General features: G+C 43.4%; 1 pseudogene; it reads right to left on the bottom strand.

The window, feature by feature from the left end:
• Positions 1-10,347: 10,347 nt before the first annotated feature.
• On the bottom strand, positions 10,348-10,823 carry LOC123457683 (annotated as a pseudogene).
• Between the last annotated feature and the right edge of the window lie 10,029 nt (positions 10,824-20,852).

A 20,852-nucleotide genomic window follows, 5' to 3' on the forward strand; every position in this document is an offset into this window, starting at 1 on the left:
TGACACGCACCTTTAATCCCAGCACTCGGGAGGCAGAGGTAGGAGGATTGCCCTGAGTTCGAGGCCACCCTGAGACTACATAGTGAGTTCCAGGTCAGCCTGAGCTAGAGTGAGACCCTATCTCAAAAAACCAAAACGAACTAAATAAATAAAAATAAAATAAATAAATATAGAAACAGAAGTAATACTGTTGAAATTACCATTACCATTTTATGTTCTGAAAAAAATCTACTGCATGTGCATCAAGGCCAGTCCTGTTCAACGTAGCTTTCAAATGCTGATGGCTGGTTAGTATGTCATTTTGAAGTTAGCATTTTTTTTTTTTTTTTTTTTTTTTGGTTTTTCGAGGTAGGGTCTCACTCTGGCTCAGGCTGACCTGGAATTCACTATGTAGTCTCAGGGTGGCCTCGAACTCTTGGAGATCCTCCTACCTCTGCCTCCCGAGTGCTGGGATTAAAGGCGTGCGCCACCACGCCTGGCTCTAGCATATTATTTTTAAAACAGCCTTTGTTCTTAGCTTCTTATGGATGAATGATTTACAAGACTATATGATGGGTATAAAAATTAGCTATATTGATCATATCAATACCATGTATGTGTGCCCATTGAGAAAGGGATTGTGAATGTATGTGTTTAATGGATTCAGTTGCAGAAAAATTGAAGCAAAACCAAATTAAATAAAACACTTCATCACTTTTGTGTGTCATGTGTAAAAGGCTTTAAAAGTACAATTTTTAGCAGGGGTGTGGTGGCACTCAGGAGGCAGAGGTAGGAGGCAGAGGTAGGAGGATCGCTGTGAGTTCAAGGCCACCCTGAGACTACACAGTGAATTCCAGGTCAGCCTGTGCTAGAGTGAGATCCTACCTCGGAAAAACCAAAAACAAAAACAAAACAAAACAAAAAAATAACTTCCATTTTTGTGGATGTGATTAATGTGTTGTTTTCTATTACAGCTCTCTGTTAGGCTTGGATTTGATTTCACAGGTAAGCTTAGATACTTACCTTGTCTGGAATAGAAATTAACGCTTGTGTCTTGAGATTTCAGGAACATCCTGGGAAGAAAAAAATTAAGTTTCCTCTTTATATGTTTAAAATGTTACAGTGAGGAATCCCAACTCACTTGAAATCTCTTTATGTGTGATATTTCCCTAGAAGCTCACACTTCATAAGGGAAGAAAGAACAGAGGTGAGCTGGGGAAACTGCTTCACAGATCCTCACCTGCCTCTCGGTAAGCCAGACGCGCATGCTCAGAGGAAACTGTTCTCGTTCCTGTGGGATCTAGCATTAAGGTAACTGCTTCTGCATTGGAAATACCTCAAGTTGTTCTTACTTGGCAGGTAAGTGGTTTACACTTAAGTACTAATATTAGATTCCCCAAAAAGGTTGAAATCATAATTTCCTCTCTATTTCATTAAGTTTTTGCATACAGGTCAAATGTGGATATGTATACACATTTACTAGTTCAAATGCTGCTTTGATTCATTTTCATAAGACATACCTTAAAAAGTGCCCTGTAAATTTCCTGATTAAATTCTGGGAATTTTGGAATATGTACCTGATAACTTATAAGTTTATGGGGGACACCTGAATCAAACCACCACATTCTGCCCCTGGCCCCCATAAACTGATATCCATACATGATGTAAAATACAATGCATTCAGTCTGACTTTAAAAGTCCCCATAGTTTTTATCAATCCCAATGATGTTCATATATCCCCATAGTTCAAGATCTTTTAACTGAGCCATAATACCAAAAAATAACCTCAAAAAACCCATAATGGCACAGAATAAATATTCACACTGCAAAAGATGGCATTGGGCATAGCAAAGGAACATTCAACCAATACAAGATTTAAAACAACCAGGGCAAACATCAAACTCTGTAGCTTCAAGTCCAGCAACTCTAACCAGTGACAAATCTTCAAGTCTGATAATTCTAACCAGCAACAAGTCTCTGGCATTCCAATTCTGCCCCTCCAGCTAGGCTACTCACAGTACTGGAAAACTTCATCGGGGCCGGCAGCTCCTTGGCAGCCATCTCATGGTCCCAGCATCTCCACTGGGTCTCCACTGCAAGCCACGGTTCATCCTCATGGCCCCATGGGGTCTCTATGCAGGCAACCAGCAAACCCGCTTCACACTGCCCATGGCCATTTCCAAAGCACAAGACCATGTTGCAAACTCAATGACCCTCTTTCCAGCATGTCTTATACTCCACGATACCAGGTAGGTTGCCAATTTGTTAATCCAGAGGAGATTAAAGCAGACTGAAGAACAGAACTCCTTGAGCATTCAGGCCCCTTCTAAAGAGTTTACATTCTTCTTGTTGCCCCAGCACAGGTCAGCTAGCCCAGTCTCAAAAGTTGTAATCTCTCAGTTGAAGCTGAACGGGCAAGAGTTCACCCAAAGATTTTTCTTTCTGTGCCATATCCCTCTGCTCACACCAGTTCATTTCTACGCAAAGCAACCCTGCACAACTTCTCAGGACATAGGCATAAGAGCAAGATTCTCACACAAACTGCTAGCCCAGTTCAAGCAAAGCTCTTTCTCACCCTCATAAGCCAAACCTCACAGTCCATAGTTCTTATTGCATTCAGGTCTTGCAGCTCAGACTAGAATAGTCCATCAAGCTGTACTTACAGCACTGCAAGGCATCTCTTAGGCCAAGATTTCAACTCCTTCCACATTCCTCTTGAAAATCAGCTCCAAAAGGCCAAAGCCACACAATTGCAGTCCAGTTTGCATTGCTGGTAGAAATCACCCAACCAAGAGCAGCTTCTAGAAAAAGAGGTTTATTTTGGCTTACAGGCTCAAGGGGAAGCTCCACGATGGCAGGGGAAAACAATGGCATGAGTAGAGGGTGGACATCACCCCCTGGCTAACATAAGGTGGGACACAGCAACAGGAGGGCGTGCCAAACACTGGCAGGGGGGGAACTGGCTATAAAGCCCATAAGCCTGCCCCCAACAATACACTCCCTCCAGGAGGCATTAATTCCCAAATATCCATCAGCTGGGAACCTAGCATTCAGAACACCTAAGTTTATGGGGGACACCTGAATCAAACCATCCCAACTTCTTTATGTGCATATTTGATAAATGTCATTCATTGTTAAACTAATCATACTTGTAGGCATTGTTCACTCTGTAACAGTTAAAATCACATGATGTTTTTATGTCACTGAGGAACAGCTGAGTTCTAGAACTGGCTAAGGTGGGTAATATGTGGAGGAGAGTGTCTGGGAAATAGAAAAAGAGACCTGGATGCTGAAGCAGGCGCACAGGACATGAACACCCTGACTCACTGCAGGAGGAGCAGTAGAGAAGCACCCTTCGTGGAGTCAGTGCCTTAGAATGACCATGTGTTCTCCTCTCTTGTGGGGTTCTGCTCTCTGAGTATGGCAGCTGCGGGGTGGGTGAAGGGAGGAAAGAGTATTGCCGTTGCAAACATTTTTGATATATAAATGCCTGTTGTAGAGTTTGGATCATCTAGTAAAGAACCCCTTTAGCCTCTGTGGAGCAGGATCACCCTGAGTTAGAGGCCTCTCGGAGACCACATAGTGAATTCCAGCACAAAGCTCCACATGCACATAGGTGAGGCAAGCACAAGGTCGCACGTGCCCACTAGCGGCGCAAGCATTTGGAGTTAGGTTGCAGCGGCTGAGGCCCTGGAATGCCTCTCTCCCTTTCTAAAATTTAAAAAAAAACTTGTTTTATATGTGTGTGTGTGTGTGTGTATTCCTGAACAATATAGCAAGTGGTCTTGTATGGTTTTACCATATTAATTCTATATGGGGATTATTATGTTTCCTTAATCTATACAGTTGTAGTCTTAATAAAATTTAGAAAATTTAGGCTGGAGAGATGGCTCAGCAGTTAAGGTGCTTGCCTGCAAAGCCTAACAACCCAAGTTCAACTCCCCAGTACCAATGTAAAGCCAGATGCATAAAGTAGTGCAAGCAGCTGGAGTTCAGTTGTAGTGGCTAAAGGCCCTAGCATGCCTTTCTCTCTCCCTCTCTGTTGGGTGTAGTGGTGCACCCTTTAATCTCAGCACTCAGGAGACAGAGGTAGGAGAATGGCTGTGAGTTGGAGGCCAGCCTGAGACTACACAGTGAATTCCAGGTCAGCCTAGGTTAGAGCAGGACCCTACCTCAAAAAGCTAAAAAATAAATATTAATAAAAATTTAAAAAAGAAAGAAAGAACACTTTAATCACTGCAAGGGCCCAGCCCTCATCTATGTGAATGCTGAGTTATGACCTTGGCCAAAATCAGTTCTTTCAAAGCAGCCTTGAAATAATAGCAGCAAGTTGAAAAGAGTCCATCTGCTATCATAAAAGAAAGTAGAGCCAGAGCCTCTGAGGGCTCTTAGCAGGGTGGAGTTCCAGACAAACGGGCAGCATCAAAACCTATGGTCCTGAAACCCCACCCAAATTGGAGTTTTACGAGATTTTTTTTTTTTGATGTTATTTGGTTGGTTTGGTTATCTTTATTTATTTATCCTTTTTTTGTCTGAGGTAGGGTCTCACTGCGGCCTAGGCTGACCTGGAATTCACTATATACCAGGCATGTTTTTATTTTTATTTTAAATAGGGTCTCACTCTAGTCCAAGCTATCCTAGAACTCACTTTGTAGTCTCAGGCTGGCCTCAAACTCACAGCAATCCTTTTGCCTCTGCCTCCTGAGTTCTGGGATTAAGTGCATGTGCCACCATATCTGGCAGGGATTTTCTTTTTTTTTTTTTTTTTTTTAAATCTGACCTTTTCCTTTATTTATTTATTTATTTATTTATTTATTTATTTATTTATTTATTTGAGAGAGACACAGAGAAAAAGACAGATAGAGGGAGAGAGAGAGAATGGGCACGCCAGGGCTTCCAGCCTCTGCAAACGAACTCCAGACGCGTGCGCCCCCTTGTGCATCTGGCTAACGTGGGACCTGGGGAACCGAGCCTCGAACCGGGGTCCTTAGGCTTCACAGGCAAGCGCTTAACCGCTAAGCCGTCTCTCCAGCCCGGATTTTCTTTTTCTATGTCTTCCATCAGAGGGAAAAAGGCATTTTGCTACTAACCAGCTGGGAAGAAAAAGAACTAATACACCGATTCTGTAATTGATCAACTGCAGCAAAGCCAAGGTAGGGTTGACTGTGTCCACCAAAGGTCTTATGGGACAAGTGAGGCAAGCCACTAAGAACAGAGGGTAAATCTTTCCTCATGTTCAGAGGCTTTCTGTGAGCAGAATGAACAGATCTCATGATTCAAGTTCAGTACAAGCTGGGTGTGGTAGTGCAGGGCTGTAACCCCAGCTCTTGGGTATTGGAGGTAGGAGGATCAGGAGTTGAGAGTCACCCTTAACCACATAGCTAGTTAATATCAAGGCCAGTCCCATGGTCTGTGACACCTTTTCTCAAAAAAGAAAACTCTTGGGCTGGAGAGATGGCTTATCAGTTAAGGCATTTGCCTGCAAAGCCAAAGGACCCAGGTTTGATTCCTCAGGACCCATGTAAATCAGATGCACAACGTGGTACATGCATCTAGAGTTCACGTGTTATGCCTAGAGGCCCTGGTGTACCTATTCTCTCTCTCTCTATCTGCCTCTTTCTCTCTCTCTCTCTCTCAAATAAATAAATAAAAATTTTAAATTAAAAAAAAAAAACGGAAAGAAAACTCTTAACAGGCCGAATGTGATGTCACACGCCTGTAATCCAGCACTTGGGAGGCAGAGGTTGGAGGATCACGAATTCAAGGCCAGCCTAGGCTGCATGAGACCAGATAGATAGTGAGATTATAGATAAGGGCTGGGGGGGCTTGTGTACAGGCATGAAGACCTGAGTTCAGATCCCCAGCCTCTACGTAAAGTCCAGGCGTGTGCCTGTGCCAGTAGCACACATGTGCAAAACCAGCACTGAGGAGACCGAGACAGAAGGACCCTCAGGGCTCGCCGGCTGGCTGAGTCGGCCGGAGGGCTAATGAAAGACCTTGTCTCAAAAAATAAGTGGAGAGAGCTGGGCGCGGTGGCGCACGCCTTTAATCCCAGCACTTAGGAGGCAGAGGTAGGAGGATCGCCGTGAGTTCGAGGCCACCCTGAGACTACATAGTGAGTTCCAGGTCAGCCTGGACTAGAGACCCTACCTCAAAAAAACAATAAATAAATAAATGAATAATAAAAGAGAACACGATTAAGGGAGACACCCAACATCCAACTTTGGCTTGCACACACATGTGCACCCATACACATATAAGCATGCATACATATGCTAAATAAAAATTATACTAAAGACCACTTTCTCTTATGCCATTTATACAAAGCATCCAGAATAGACAATCTACAGAAACAAAGTAAATTGGCAGTGGCCTAGAACTTGAGAGGTAAGTGGGGATGGAAGGAACAGATAGTAATGGCTAACGTATGTAGGATGACTGGACATGGTGGCTCATGTCTTTAATGCTAGCACCCAAGTGGCTGAGGCAGGCAGATTTCCATGAGTTCAAGGCCAACCTGGTCTACATAGTGAGTTCAGGACAACCTAGGATACAGTGTCTCAAAAAACAACAACAATAAAAAAAAAGTAGAATTGCTTTAGTAGATGGTAAAATGTTAAAATTTTGATTGCAGAGTGTCATATGTGGTGGGGCATGCTGAATACCAGTATTAGTGAGTCTGAGGCCAAGCTGAGCTACAGAGAAAGTTCCAGGCCAGCCCAGGTAACACAGGGAGACCTTATCTCCAAAAAAAGAAAGAAACTGGTTGAAATGCTGATTACACACAACTTTTTCAACAAACTAGGAACATTTGAATTATAGCTTAACAAAGTGCTTACCTAGCATGCATGAAACTCTGGGTTTGATTCACAGCACCACATAGATCAGGTGTGCTGGGACACACCTGTAATCCTAAGACTCTGGAGGTAGAGGCAGCAAGATCAGAAGTTTAAGGTCATCTTCAGCTACAGAATGCATTTGAGGCCAGCCTGAAGAGGCTCTACAGAGTAACAGGGAGAGAGAGAAAGAATGGGCGCGCCAGGGTCTCCAGCCACTGCAAACAAATTCTAGATGTGTGCGCTCCCTTGTACATTGGCTAACGTGGGTCCTGGGGAATTGAACCTGGATCCTTTGGCTTTGCAGGCGAATGGCTTAACCCACTAAGCAATCCTTCCAGCCTGAGGTTCTCTTTAAAAAAAAAAAAAAAAAAGTGAAACCTTTCCATGAAAACCCTGTCATTTGGAGGCTGACAATTACCCTCCTTGATGCATCAACCTGTGCTTTATGACCTTCACACTCAGGAGGGCTTTTCAAAGTCAAGGGGACATTTTCTCAAGACAAAAACAAGTATGGCTAGTCAGTTCTGCTAACCATGCCATTGGTTTGTTTAGCCCAAAGAGCACATGCAGGTCAGGAGCCCAGTAAATAAAGCACTTGCTTTGCAAGCATGAGGACTAGAGCTCAGATCCCCAGAGCCCACATAAATGCTGGGTGGTGTGACAGCCGGCCTGTAACCTCAGCAGCTCAAGAGACAGACAGAGATCTCCAGGGCAAGTTGTCTAACTAGATTAGCCAAATGGGTGCGTCTTGGTTCAAATGTGAGCCCTTTGCCTCAGTAAATAAGGGGGCCGTTAAGGTTAACACTGGACATCAACCTCTGGCCTCCATATATACACATGCACCCACACATGTGAGCATGCATAGTCACACACCACACACACACACACACACACACACACACACACACACACACATATAATCTCAGAACTAGAAGGTCCCAGAATTTTAAAAAATAAGAAAGTTAGTTCAAGCCAAAATGGCCGACAGAGTCTCTGCTGGTTTTTGCATATTTAAAATTAAAAAAAAATAGGGCTGGAGAGATGGCTTAGCGGTTAAGCGCTTGCCTGTGAAGTCTAAGAACCCCAGTTTGAGGCTCGATTCCCCAGGTCCCACGTTAGCCAGATGCACAAGTGGGTGCACGCATCTGGAGTTCATTTTCAGAGCCTGGAAGGCCTGGTGCACCCATTCTCTCTCTCTCTCTCTCTCTCTCTCTCTCTCTCTCTCTCTCTGCCTCTTCCTCTCTGTTACTCTCAAATAAATAAATAAAAATAACAAAATAAAAAAGAAAATAAAAGTATCCTGGGCTGGAGAGATGCCAGTACAGTTAAGTAAGGTGTTTACCTGCAAAGCCTAAGGACCCAGGTTCAATTCCCCAGGACCCATGTAAGCCAGATGCACAAGGTGGTACATGCATCTGGAGTTTGTCTACAGTGACTTGAGTCCCTGGCATGCACATTTTTTCCTCTCTCTCTCTCTGTATGTATGTATATATGTATGTATGTATGTGTATATACAAAGTATACATATGTGTGTGTATAAAATCTGCCTCTTTTGCCCTATCAAATAATTTTTTTACCAGAATTAAATTTTATTTCACATTGACAGAAACCATGAAAAACATTTACATTTTCCCACATTGTAGCACAAGTCAACAGAATATTTCTTGCTATAAATAAGAACTTAATGATTTGCATAATTGAAATACATTTATGTTCTTCAAAGTAAAGCAAAATGATATATTAAGTGATTGTTTAAAAATTTTTAAATGAGACAAACATATGGCTTCATTATTAATATCCTATCTAGTCCATTATTAAATAATTTCCATTATCAAGTAGCACCCATTTATAAAGATGCATTCTTAACATTGTTTTGGTAAGTTGAAATACAGCAGGAAAATTAACACAGTTCAAAAAATATCAACTGTGCATTTCTGCTACATATTAAATTGTGTGATAAGTATTATATTAAGGTTCTGATCTTTTCTTAATTTTTTTCTGTTTTATTTATTTATTTGAGAGGGCAGACAGAGAGAGAATGAGGCTGATAGAGAGAGAGAGAGAGAGAGAGAGAGAGAGAAAATGGGTGCACCAGGGCCTCCAGCCACTGCAAACGAACTCCAGACACGTGCACCCCTTTGTGCATCTGGCTAATGTGGGTCCTGGGGAATTGAGCCTTGAACCAGGGTCCTTAGGCTTCACAGGCAAGCACTTAACCGCTAAGCCATCTCTCCAGCCCCCCCCCCCTTTTTTTGAGGTAGGGTCTTGCTCTAGTTCAGGCTGACCCAGAATTTGCTATGTAGTCTCAGGGTGGTTGGGAACTCATAGCAATCCTCCTACCTCTGCCTTCTGAGTGCTGTGATTAAAGGTGTGCATCACCACACCTGGCTATGATTAATCTTTATTACCCATAAGTTTGTTTTAAATACTTTTAGCAGTAATCTGGACACTCTGACAACTAAAAAATCAATTAATTGCTATTTTATATATGCACAGCACAACTGATCTTAAAAAAATAATTTGTCTAAAATGAAAATTTAAATTGATTTCCCTAACAGAAAAAAATAAAGCAAAAATTTCTAATAGATTGTTCTTCTACAATAAGTTGGCTTGAAATATCTTAAGCTTAAACTACAATATAAGTAGACCTAATCATGTTAGAAATTCATAGTATTTCTAAACATACCAGAACATGATTTAACCTTTCAGTTGTTTACAGAAAAAAAAAACATTTAATTATTATTATTACCTGTCTTAAAGATTCTAATAACTATAGAGGTCTGAATTTGGACTGAGGTGCAGTTATTTGAAATACATAAAGTAATGTTTGGTTTCTTTTAAAGTGTACTTAGATTTTAAATGCCATATGTTTGTGATTGAGATACCATTGTGTTTGTGTCAAGTTATAGTATATATTGGCAGATTTCTATGGTAGGGAAACAGTATTTGATCTGCTATAGAAAATCTCAAAAGTAACATTTTTTTTTTAATGACAAGAGTGTTAAATAGAAATATCAGAGAAAAGAAAAGCCTAGTCCCCCAATAAAAGGACTATTACTTGAAGAAAATATTACCCTTTTTTGACATTGAAAAGCATTATACCTAGTATAAAGAATAACGTCATGGCATCTAACTCTTACGTATTACAATCCTTACATACATATGAATGCATATACAAAAATATAGATACTGCATAGTGACTATGCAACTGTGGTCTAACCCATAGTCTAGGCCACAGCATGAACAAGTCATTTATATCTGAACCACTTACGGTCTGAATAGATGTTCTTTAAGCATACTAGTAATTTTCAAATGATAATAAGAACTCTGATTACAGTATTCTGCTGAATTACATTGGGAAAAGGAAGCTAGCTGCTTCACCTACTTTAATACTAGTATGTTCTGGATATACAAATAAACATATAGAAACTTAAAGATCATAAGTTTCCCATGAGGGGACATCATCTAGTCTGTATCATTGGCATGTAACTGCAAAACATTTTAACACTACAAACATGAGGGAGTTTAAAGATCAGAAATGGGAAAAGGTGTATATTCTAGGCTACTACAATGATGCTGGTGTAATCTACACAAGGCCGCTTAGTGACGTCAATCAACTGGAGGTAGGAGTTTATCAATGAAATGCTTGACATCCATCATTTCCTGTTGACACGAACTGTACATCATGCCTTCATAGATTTTGAAGGTTATATTATCTGGGTTTACCAATGTTTTTAGTTTTTCAACAGTCAGAGAACCAAACATTAGGGGAACTAAAGGGTCACTATCTCCATGACACTGAAGAATAGATATTTCTCTGTTGATGCCACTGATAGGACCCTGAGAAAATCCTCCCAAAATAATTCTGTTAGGAGGAATGCCATTCTTCACTTCTTGATCTATCAAGGCTTTTACCAGTATCTCCCAATCCCTGAAGGAAAATAACCGCAGCGGTGGCCTTGCGGGCACCATGGGCAGCGGAGCAGACATGTTATTGCCGCACATCCACCTGCTCGGCGGACAGTGCGTCGGAAGCCGAAGGGACGGCGGGCGGCCGGCTGCCCAAGGGCGTGCTAGAGCCGCGAGCAGCCCGAGTCCCCGCACCTCAAATAAAATTTTAAATTAGTGACATTGACAGTCCAATAGCATTTTATGACAGCGCACTAAAATTTACATTATTCAATTAAACTCAATGCTGGCAAAAACTACTCCTTTATCTTGCATTGTGGGGGAAAGCTGAGTCTCTTGCAGGTGACAGGAATAAAAACTTGCTCATTCAGCGCATGGTATGTTAGACTAGCAAGACTGAAATAGCATGTCCCTGGGCCTCAGGCTGACTATTATTTTTTTATTTTAGATTGATTATTTTTGCAGAATTCAGAAAGAATCCATTTCAGCCATACAGATCTGAGATTAATTATGCTATCATGTGAACTCATTGCTCAAATATTTTTCTAACAAAGATTAAACACTGGTATATCTATAGTAGAAATGCCTCTGCCTAAATCATCCATCCATATATTAATTTGTTTTCCTAAAAATCTCCACATGCCTAAGATCAGACAGTTTGTGGTAAGCTTCACTTCCATATTATCACTGAGAGATATCTCATTCTTCTGCATGGTCTGGACCTCCTGATCAGAAGATAAGTTTGAATAGCAAATGGCTTTGGAAGCCAAAGAGTGAATGTCTCCTGGAGAGGTGGAGTTGTCCCTCCCCAGAGATGTCCCAGCACAGTAAAAATTAACCTTCCCCTCCCCCTGCCTTGGAGGATATTAGCTCACACTCCAGGGTAATGAGTAATCTCACTTGCAGTTATTAATTTCAGGGTTCCTCTCACTGGGCCGTCTCATGGCATGTCCCAGTGCCTTGTGGCCCTCTTCGTGTCACTGTGGGGCAACTGGGATGAGGAGAGTTGACACAAACACTGTCTTGGCTGCTGTCTACCAATGAGTCATAACTAGCCTGTGTTTCTGTCCCAAGGGGCCTATGTCTTCTGATAGTACATGTATATAAATCTGTGACAAGCTAAATGTAAACTTGCCAGTAAAGTTAAATCTCAGATGGTTCACAATCTCTGACTTGCCATTTTGCAAAATGGATAATGACAGGGCTCAGGCCTTAGAGTTCTAATCAAGACTGTATGAAAATGAACAGAAAACACCAAGCTATCATTTGTCTGTCAGTGTGCCCTGCCATGTTATTAATCACCCTCTTAGAGATGCCCAGTTAAGAATTAGAGACACAGCAGAGTTAAGAACAGGATTTGGCACTTGAGTTTTGATTTGGAAATCTGAGTTCAGGCAGGATCTAACATGAACCAGATGTGTGCTAAACCAAGTGAGGTGTCTCAGAGCCTTTGAGTGTTCATCTGAAAGCTAGAATATTGGAAGAGCTTTATTAGAATGAAACAGTTCGCTCCATAGAACATGAGACCCATGAGGGTATTTTACTTGGAACAAAAGGGTTTCATGGACATCAAAGTCTAAGAAACTTTGCATCTAACCCTTGCCCATAGAGAACCATAAGGCAGATAGTAAAAGTTCTGACAAGATCTGCAGAAGAGAACACTATGTGATTTGAATCAAGCCTATTTCCAAAATACATTTGCCTGTGGGATCTTTTTGTTTGTTTGTTTGTTTTTGGTTTTTCAAAGTAGGGTTTCACTCTAGCCCAGGCTGACTTGGAATTCACTATGTAGTCCCATGCTGGCCCCAAACTCACAGTGATCCTCCTATCTCTGCCTCCCAAGTGCTGGGATTAAAGGCATGTGCCATCACACCCAACTCATCACTCTTTTTTTTTTTTTTTTTTATGAGAGTGTAAGAGAGAGAGAGGGGGAATTGGAGCACCAGGGCTCTAATCCCTGTAATCAAACTCCAGACACATGCACCACCTGTGCACATGTGTCCCCTTGTGTGTCTATCTTATGTGGGTTCTTGGGAGTCAAACCTGGGTCCTTAGGCTTTGCAGGCAAGTGCCTTAACCATTAAGCCATCTCTCTAGCCAATTATCATCCTCTTTTAAAAATATTTTTTATTGGGCTAGAGAGATGGCTTAGCAGTTAAACACTTGCCTGTGAAGCCTAAGGACCCCGGTTCTAGGCTAAATTCCCTAGGACCCACGTTAGCCAGATGAACAAGGGGGCACACACGTGTCTGGAGTTCATTTGCAGTGGCTGTAGGCCCTAACGCGCCCATTCTCTCTCTCTCTCTCTCTCTCTCTCTCTCTCTCTGTTTCTCTCTCTCATTCTCTCTCCCTGCCTTTCTCTCTATCATTCTCAAATAAACAAATAAATAAATATTATCTATTTATTTGAGAGAGAGATAGATAAAGTATGGGTGTGCCAGGGCCTCCTATCACTGCAAACAAACTCCATACACATGAGCTATTTTGTGCATCTGGTTTTACATGGGTACTGGGAAAGTGAACCCAACTATTACCTTTAAACACTGTGCCATCTCTCTGACACCCCTATCCTTTTTAAATCTCTATTATCATTATCATTATCCATATCTAGCCTCCTTCCATAGTTTTAGGTTCTGGTGAGAATTGGGACAGTTTTCTTATTGACATGGCCCACACTTGACACTTTTAAATCAAATGGCATAAGCAACTGAAATATGCCAGTAAAGTATGTATTTGTCAGCCAGGCATGATGGCACATACTTTTAATCTCAGCACTCAGGGGGCAGAGATAGGTAGGTCACCATGAGACTGAGGCTACTCTGAGACTACACAGTGAATTCCAGGTCAACCCGGGCTAAAGTAAGACCCTACCTTTAAATATATATGTGTTATTGGGTGCCCAAAGAGAAGGCAAAATGATTAAAAATAAAAACAACTTTTTAAAAATTTCTATTTATTTATTTGCAAGCAGGGATAGAGAGAATACAGACAGAGAAGATGGGCATGCCAGGGCCTTCAGCCTCTGCAAATGAACTCCAGATGCATATGCCACTTTGTGCATCTGGTTTTACATGGATAATAGGGAATTGAACCCAGGTCCTTAGGGTTTGCAGGCAAGTGCGTTAACTGCTAGCTATCTCTCCAGCCCTGATAAAAAGGTTTTAAATAAGAGTAGAGAGATGGCTTAGTGGCTAAGGTATTTGTCTATGAAGCCAAAGGACCCAGGTTCAATTTCCCAGGTCCCCCATAAGCCAGATGCGCAAGGTGGCACATGCGTCTGGACTTCATTTGCAGCAGCTGAAGGCCCTGGCATGCCCATTTGCTCTCTCTCTTTCTCTCTCTCTTTCTCTCTCTCTCCCTCCCTCTCTCTCTCTCTCTCTCAAAATATGTGTACATAGATATAGATATATATAGCTATATATATCTGCCTCTTTCTCTCTCCCTCTTTCTCAAATAAATATAAATTTTAAAAATATTTTTTAAAGGTTTTTAGCTGGGTGTGGTGGCACATGCCTTTAATCCCAGCACTAGGGAGGCACAGGTAGGAGGATCATTGTGAGTTTGAGGCCACCCTGAGACTTCATAGTGAATTCCAGATCAGCCTGGACTAGAGTGAAACCCTACCTTGAAAAAAAAAGTTTTTAAATGTTTCACAGCAATTCTGCTTCACACAGCCTCCCTTGTTTGGGAAGCCTCTCCTTTGGTAATCACACTCCATCTTTTCATCCATGTAGAAAGCCAAAACTTGGAGCTGGTGCTTTTTACCACTTTCAAGTAGCTAAGATCAATATGAGTGATGGTCTGGGGCTGGAGAGTTGCTCATTTGCCTGCAAAGCCTAACAACCTGGGTTTGATTCCTCAGTACCCATGCATAAAGCCAGATGCACAAAGTGGCGTATGCATCTTGAGTTTGTTTGCAGTGGCTAGAGTCCCCCACCCCCTCTCTCTCTCCACACAAATAATTTTTTTTTTTTTTAAAGAGTGATGGTCTGAAATCTGAAGTCTTGATTCCAATTCTACTTACACCATGCAGGAACTCACCTCGAACGAATTAAGTCACCTTCCATATCAAATCCAGTATTTTTCCAGGTGGAAAATGAAACAAGTGAGCTGGGTAATCTCTGTATTCTCAGCCAGCTTGAGAGGGTTTTTCCTTCTGAATAAGTTGTATGGAAGACGACTATGGCTCAGGAAGCTCATGGTATGTCATGACAGCATCCATCATTTCCAGTTAGCATGTATGAGCCTGTCTGGTCCCTGACAAGCAGTGGCTGGAGGTGGGAACAGCTCAGGCACTTCCGGATGGCTGTAGTCATTGGTGACAGAAGAGATTTGCTTTTTGTTTCTTGGGGGGTTTTTTTTATTTGTTTGTTTTGTTTTGTTTTTGTTTTTCAAGGTAGGGTTTCACTCTAGCCCAGGCTGACCTGGAATTCACTATGTACTCTCAGGCTGGCCTCAAACTCACATTGATCCTCCTACCTTGTCCTCCCTAGTGCTGGGATTAAAGGCGTGCACCACCCCGATGGTCCAACTATTGTTTGTTTTATGTGGGGCTTGCTTGGGTGCTGAGTATCAAAGCCAGGATCTCAGGACTGCCAGGTAACTGACTTGTCACTGAGCTATGTCCTCAGCCCCTGAGTGCTGGAATGAAGCTGCACCTTACTCCTCGTGGCTAATGCTCACACTGCCACTGCAGCAAGGGACGTTTTGTATTCATGAAATCAATACCTCAGACGGTTGTGATCATCACAGCACCAACTGCACAGCATCACTTTGAGAAATAACTGAGTGAATAAGTGTATCATAATTATTATTATTGATATTCCAGATGTTCTGGAGGTCCACTCAGGAGTATGGCTGCTGAGAGACAGATCAAGGACTCGTGGCTTTCTGGCTCAAGGAAATGGGTAAGCACTCAACCTGACTCAGCAGTGAGCATGTCAAGTCATGGGGCAGAAGAGAGGCACACATGTGAAATCTGTGGGTGAGCACATTCAGGACCTCCCATCTCCATCCTGGCTGGCTCTGGGGCTTGGTCCTTCCCCATGGGCAGGGAAGGGTGGGTCCAGCACAGGCAGCCAGAAGGGCAGACCTCACTGAAGAAACAATGGGTGAAGCAGTGTGAAAAGCGAGGCTACCAGAGCGGGTCTGTGTGGCTGGCGCTGGGTGTGTCCCTTCAGTATGTGGTGCCGATGCTCACAACACTGGGTGGGGGGACAACAGAGCCCTCCCCGTGTCTCGCAGACACTAGAGCTGTGAAGCACCGCTGACGGAGCAGACACCTCCTCTTCCTGCCATGCGCTGCCTCCTCCGTGCCACCTCTCACCACCCCAAGCTTCCAGAGCCTCCTTCACGAGCACGTCAAGGCTGTGTTGGCCTCTATGTGCCCCGTAGTCCTTGGCACAGCATGGGGCACACACGGGCACTCACCAGTACGTTTGCCGCTCTGCCTGTCCCTGCAGGTAAGTGGCTGCACGAGCGCAGCGTTACGGAAGCACCTGCAGCTCCGGCTTTGTGCCTCTAACCAACAAGGACACTGGGGCCCGCGTGGTGAAAAGCGTGTGAGCAGAGTAAAGGTGACTCGCGGCGCATGCAGAGCCTGCACACAGGGAACCACAGAACAGCACCATCAATGAAGCACTTTTAAAAAAATAATTTCATTATCTAGGTGTGGTGACGCATGCCTTTAATCCCAGCACTTGGGAGGCCGAGGTAGGAGGATGACTGTGAGTTCAAGACCACCCTGAGACTACATAGTGAATTCCAGGTCAGCCTGGGCTAGAGCAAGACACTACCTCAAAAAATTAATAATAATGATAATAATAATTTTATTTATTTATCAGCAGAGAGAAGAGAGACTGAGAGAATGGGCATGCCAGGGTCTCCAGCTGCTGCAAATGAACTCCAGACGCATGCACCACCTTATGCATCTGGCTTTATGTGGGCACTGGGGAACTGAACTCCAGTCATCAGGCTTTGCAGGAAAGCACCTTAATCCCTAAGCCATCTCTCCAGCCTGTGAAGTACTTTTAAAAGCATTTATTAAATCAGATAGAGTAACACTAAATTATAGTCTTAGCTACTTGGGAATCTGGGGCAGGAGGATTGCTTGAGCCCAAAAATTCAGAGTCAGCCTGGGCAACATAGTGAGATTCTGTCTCTTTAGGAAAAAAAAATCATTTATTCAATTCCTTATAATCATCAAGACCATATATAGGTGTTTTTCTGCATGATGGTATGTCTACAGAAGTGTTTGAAGATGTTCTGTGGGCCAGTATGACATGTCTCAATGAGAACAATGCCAGAAGCCAGCATGTTCTGTAAGGTCTTAGGAACTATTCTGTGGAAGGAATCTCTGAGGAGGGACAGAGTCCACAGAAAATTCTGCTCCTACCTCCTTCTAGAGTAACACTCATGTGCAGAGGAAATGTTAACCATCTTCAGAGGTTTTGCCTTTTCCTGGGGAAGTCTGGGGTGAAGGAGGAGGGATGTAGGTGTCTTTGTCCATCTTCTGCTATGGTAACAGAGTTCCCCAAACTGGGTAGTTTACACACAGTAAGTCATGGTTCTGAAGGCTGGGACATTCAAAAGCATGGTGCTAGCCTCTGATAAGGCCTTTCATGCTGAGTTGTAACAGGCAAGGAATAGCTAACAAGTATGTTAGAAACAGGGAGGGAGAACCCAGCTGGACACATCCTTTGCACCAAGAATCCACACGTGCTGGGCATGGCATGGTGGTGCACGTCTTTAATCTCAGCACCTGGAAGGCAGAGGTAAGAGGATCCCCATGAGTTCAAGGCCTCCCTGAGAATACAGAGTGAATTCCAGGTCCGCCTGGGCTAAAGTGAGACCCTACTTTGAAGAAAAAAAATAAAAGAACCTACCCTTGGGCTGGAGAGATGGTTTAACAGTTAAGACGCTTGCCTGCAAAGCCTAAGAACCTGTGTTCTACTCTCCAGATCCCATGTTAGCCAGACGCACAAAGGTGAGGCAAGCACAAGATCGCACATGCCCACTAGGTGGCAGAGCATATGGAGTTCAATTTCAGTGGCTGAGGCCCTGGCATGCCAATTCCCTCTCTCTCTCTCTCTCTCTTTCTCTCTCTGTTGTTATGTCAAGATTGTGGAGTCTCCAAAGACCACCAAGAGAGTTGGACACTATGCAACAGCAAAGAGCTTTATTTATGGCTTAAGCTCAGGAGCCAGACTTTACCAATGCAGGGGGTCCATCCAAGAGCCCCGAATGGCTTCTGGGAGGAGCTTTTATTAGCCTCAAACAAAGAAAAGGGGAATTTCCAATGTAGCAGTTACATGACTGGTTGACATTTAGCAAGAGTATATATGTTACAAGCTGATTGGTTACATCGTAGCTGAGGAATGTTAAGCAAACTTATCTATAGTCACAAGACCCACAGGAATGTATAACTTTTACCTGGTCCTTTTTGATTGGCCCGTTACAGGGATTATTTTGGGTACTGAGCAGTTTGTAGTTGTTTTTCCCAGTAACTGCAAAGTGCTATGTCAGTAATTTGGGCCCTGTAAGGAAACAGAAACTTCGGCCTATTAATATATTTAAAGTCTGTCATGGTGTTACTTTGGTTTGGGCTCTTCAATGTGTGTGTGTGCGTGTGTGTTTGTGTGTGTGTGTCTAAAATAAAAAAGAATCCACTCTCTTCCATCCCTATCACACCCTCCAAGGCTCAGGGACCATTGTGGAAGAGACAGCAGAAAGAATGTAAGAGCAAGGACAGGGAAGAGTGCTCTGGAATGATGACACTGTGTGGTTTTGCATTCATGACCTCCCAGTGGCTGATGTTAACTTCACAAGACCTGCATAATATGAGGGGGGAAAAAATGATATTGGGGCAGAAGAGATGGCTTGGCAGTTAAGGGACCTGCCTGCAAAGCCAAAAGACCCAAATTCGATTCCCCAGGACCCATGTGAGCCAGATGCACAAGGAGGCATGTGCATCTGGAGTTCATTTGCACTGGCTGAAGACCCTGGCACATCAATATTTTCCCTCTCTCCCCCCTCCCTCCCTCTTTCTCTATCTCACTCAAATAAATAAATAAAAATAATTTTTTTGAAAAAATGATGATATCAAAACAGAAGAGTGTGGTGCTTTGAATTAGGTGTCTCCTATAAACTCATGTAATCTCAATGATTGATTCCCCAGCTGATAGCAAATTGGAAATTGGCTCCGTACTGGAGGTGTGTTAGTGGAGGGAGGCTTCTGGGTGTTAGAGCCAGCTTCCCTTGCCAGTGTCTGGCATACTCTCCTGCTGCTGTTCTCCACCTAATGTTGGCCAGGAGGTGATGTCCACCCTCTGCTCATACCATGCTTATCTCTGACATCATGGAGCATCCTCTTGAGTCTGTAAGCCAAAATAAACCCTTTCCTCCCACAGGCTGCTTTTGGTTAGGTGCTTTGTGCCAGCAATAAGAAGGAAACTATAACAAAGAGGGACCTGTTGGAAAGAGGGAGTTCAGTGCAAGGAAGGACACAGAAGGAGGGGAACAAATGAGTGTGGTGGAAGGGAATTACAAGGGTACATTATGTATCTCTATAAGGTTTGTAAAAAGAAGGGTTTTTTTTGGTTTTTCGAGGTAGGGTCTCACTCTAGCCCAGGATGACCTGGAATTCACTCTGTAGTCTCAGGCTGGCCTTGAACTCACAGCGATCCTCCTACCTCTGCCTCCCAAGTGCTGGGATTAAAGGCGTGCATGACCATGCCCAGCTTAAAAGAAGGGTTTTTTAATGGGCTGGGTATATGGCTCAGCAGTTAAAGCCACTTGCTTGCACAGCCTACTGGCTCAGGGTTCAATTCCCTAGCACCCATGTAATACCAGATGCATAAAGCATGCATCTAGAGTTTGTTTACAGTGGCAAGAGGCCCTGGCATGCCCATTAACATTCTCTTTCTCTCCCTTTCTCTCCTTACAAATTAGTAAATATTTTTATAATTATTGTTATTTTATAATTATTAATTCACTGGGCATGATGACACACACCTTTAATCCCAGCACTCGGGAGGCAGAGGTAGGGGGATTGCCATGAGTTCAAGGCCAGCCTGAGGCTCCATAGTGAATTCCAGGTCAGCCTGGGCTAGAGTGAGACCCTACCTCGAAAAACAAAACAAAACAAAAAAGCCAAGAGGCTGAGATAGAAGGATCACTGTGAATTCAAGACCATCCTAGACAACAGAGTGAAGTCCATTCAGGTCAGCCCAAGCTAGAGTGAGGCCTGGCTCAAAACAAGATAATAAAAAATTATGAACTCAAGCCGGGCGTGGTGGCGCACACCTTTAATCCCAGCACTCGGGAGGCAGAGGTAGGAGGATTGCCATGAGTTCAAGGCCACCCTGAGACTCCATAGTTAATTCCAGGTCAGCCTGGGCCAGAGTGAGACCCTACCTAAAAAAAAAAATTATGAATTCAGCTAGGCATGGTGCCACATGCCTTTTATCCCAGCACTCAGGAGGCAGAGGTAGGATGATTGATGAGTTTAAAGCCAGGCTGGGACTATGGGAGTGAGTTCCTGTTCAGCCTGGGCTAGAGTGAGATCCTACCTCAAAAACACACACACAAAAAATAATTAGGAACTCATCAGTAGATGAATCTGTAAATAAGGCCAGGGCCCTCATGAGCCAATCACTTTCTGAAATCCATTGCATTGTGCTAAGGACAAAGCTATTTTAGGAGATATTCCAGATCCAAACTGTAATACTGTTCTACCTTCTCCCACTGACGCCTCCAGCAGTCGCTTGGCAGGATGGGTGGGGACTTCTGCAGTGACAAAAGTCAGGCCACCTTTCCCCAAATCAGGTCAACTCAACAGAGCCATTTAGCTTCTGATCCCTTGTAACTGAAGCACTCGGCTTCTGTCTCCTCCCGTTTTGCCTCTTTACTGCCTACACAAGTTGATCACGAGAGCACATGCTGTGGTGTGACTCTCTGCAACACTCCCATTCAGTTTCCTGGCCCAGGGCAAGACTTCCCTCCTTTCTTCCTGCAATCTGGGGACTAGCTGACCTGCAGAACTGATACTATGGCCTTGAGATGGCAGTTGGGGTAAGGACATTTAAGTCAGAAGCTTCTTCCCCAAAGTTATGTCCTGTACTGCAT

The sequence above is a fragment of the Jaculus jaculus genome, chromosome 1, assembly GCF_020740685.1.
Source record: "Jaculus jaculus isolate mJacJac1 chromosome 1, mJacJac1.mat.Y.cur, whole genome shotgun sequence".
Lineage (NCBI taxonomy): Eukaryota > Metazoa > Chordata > Mammalia > Rodentia > Dipodidae > Jaculus > Jaculus jaculus.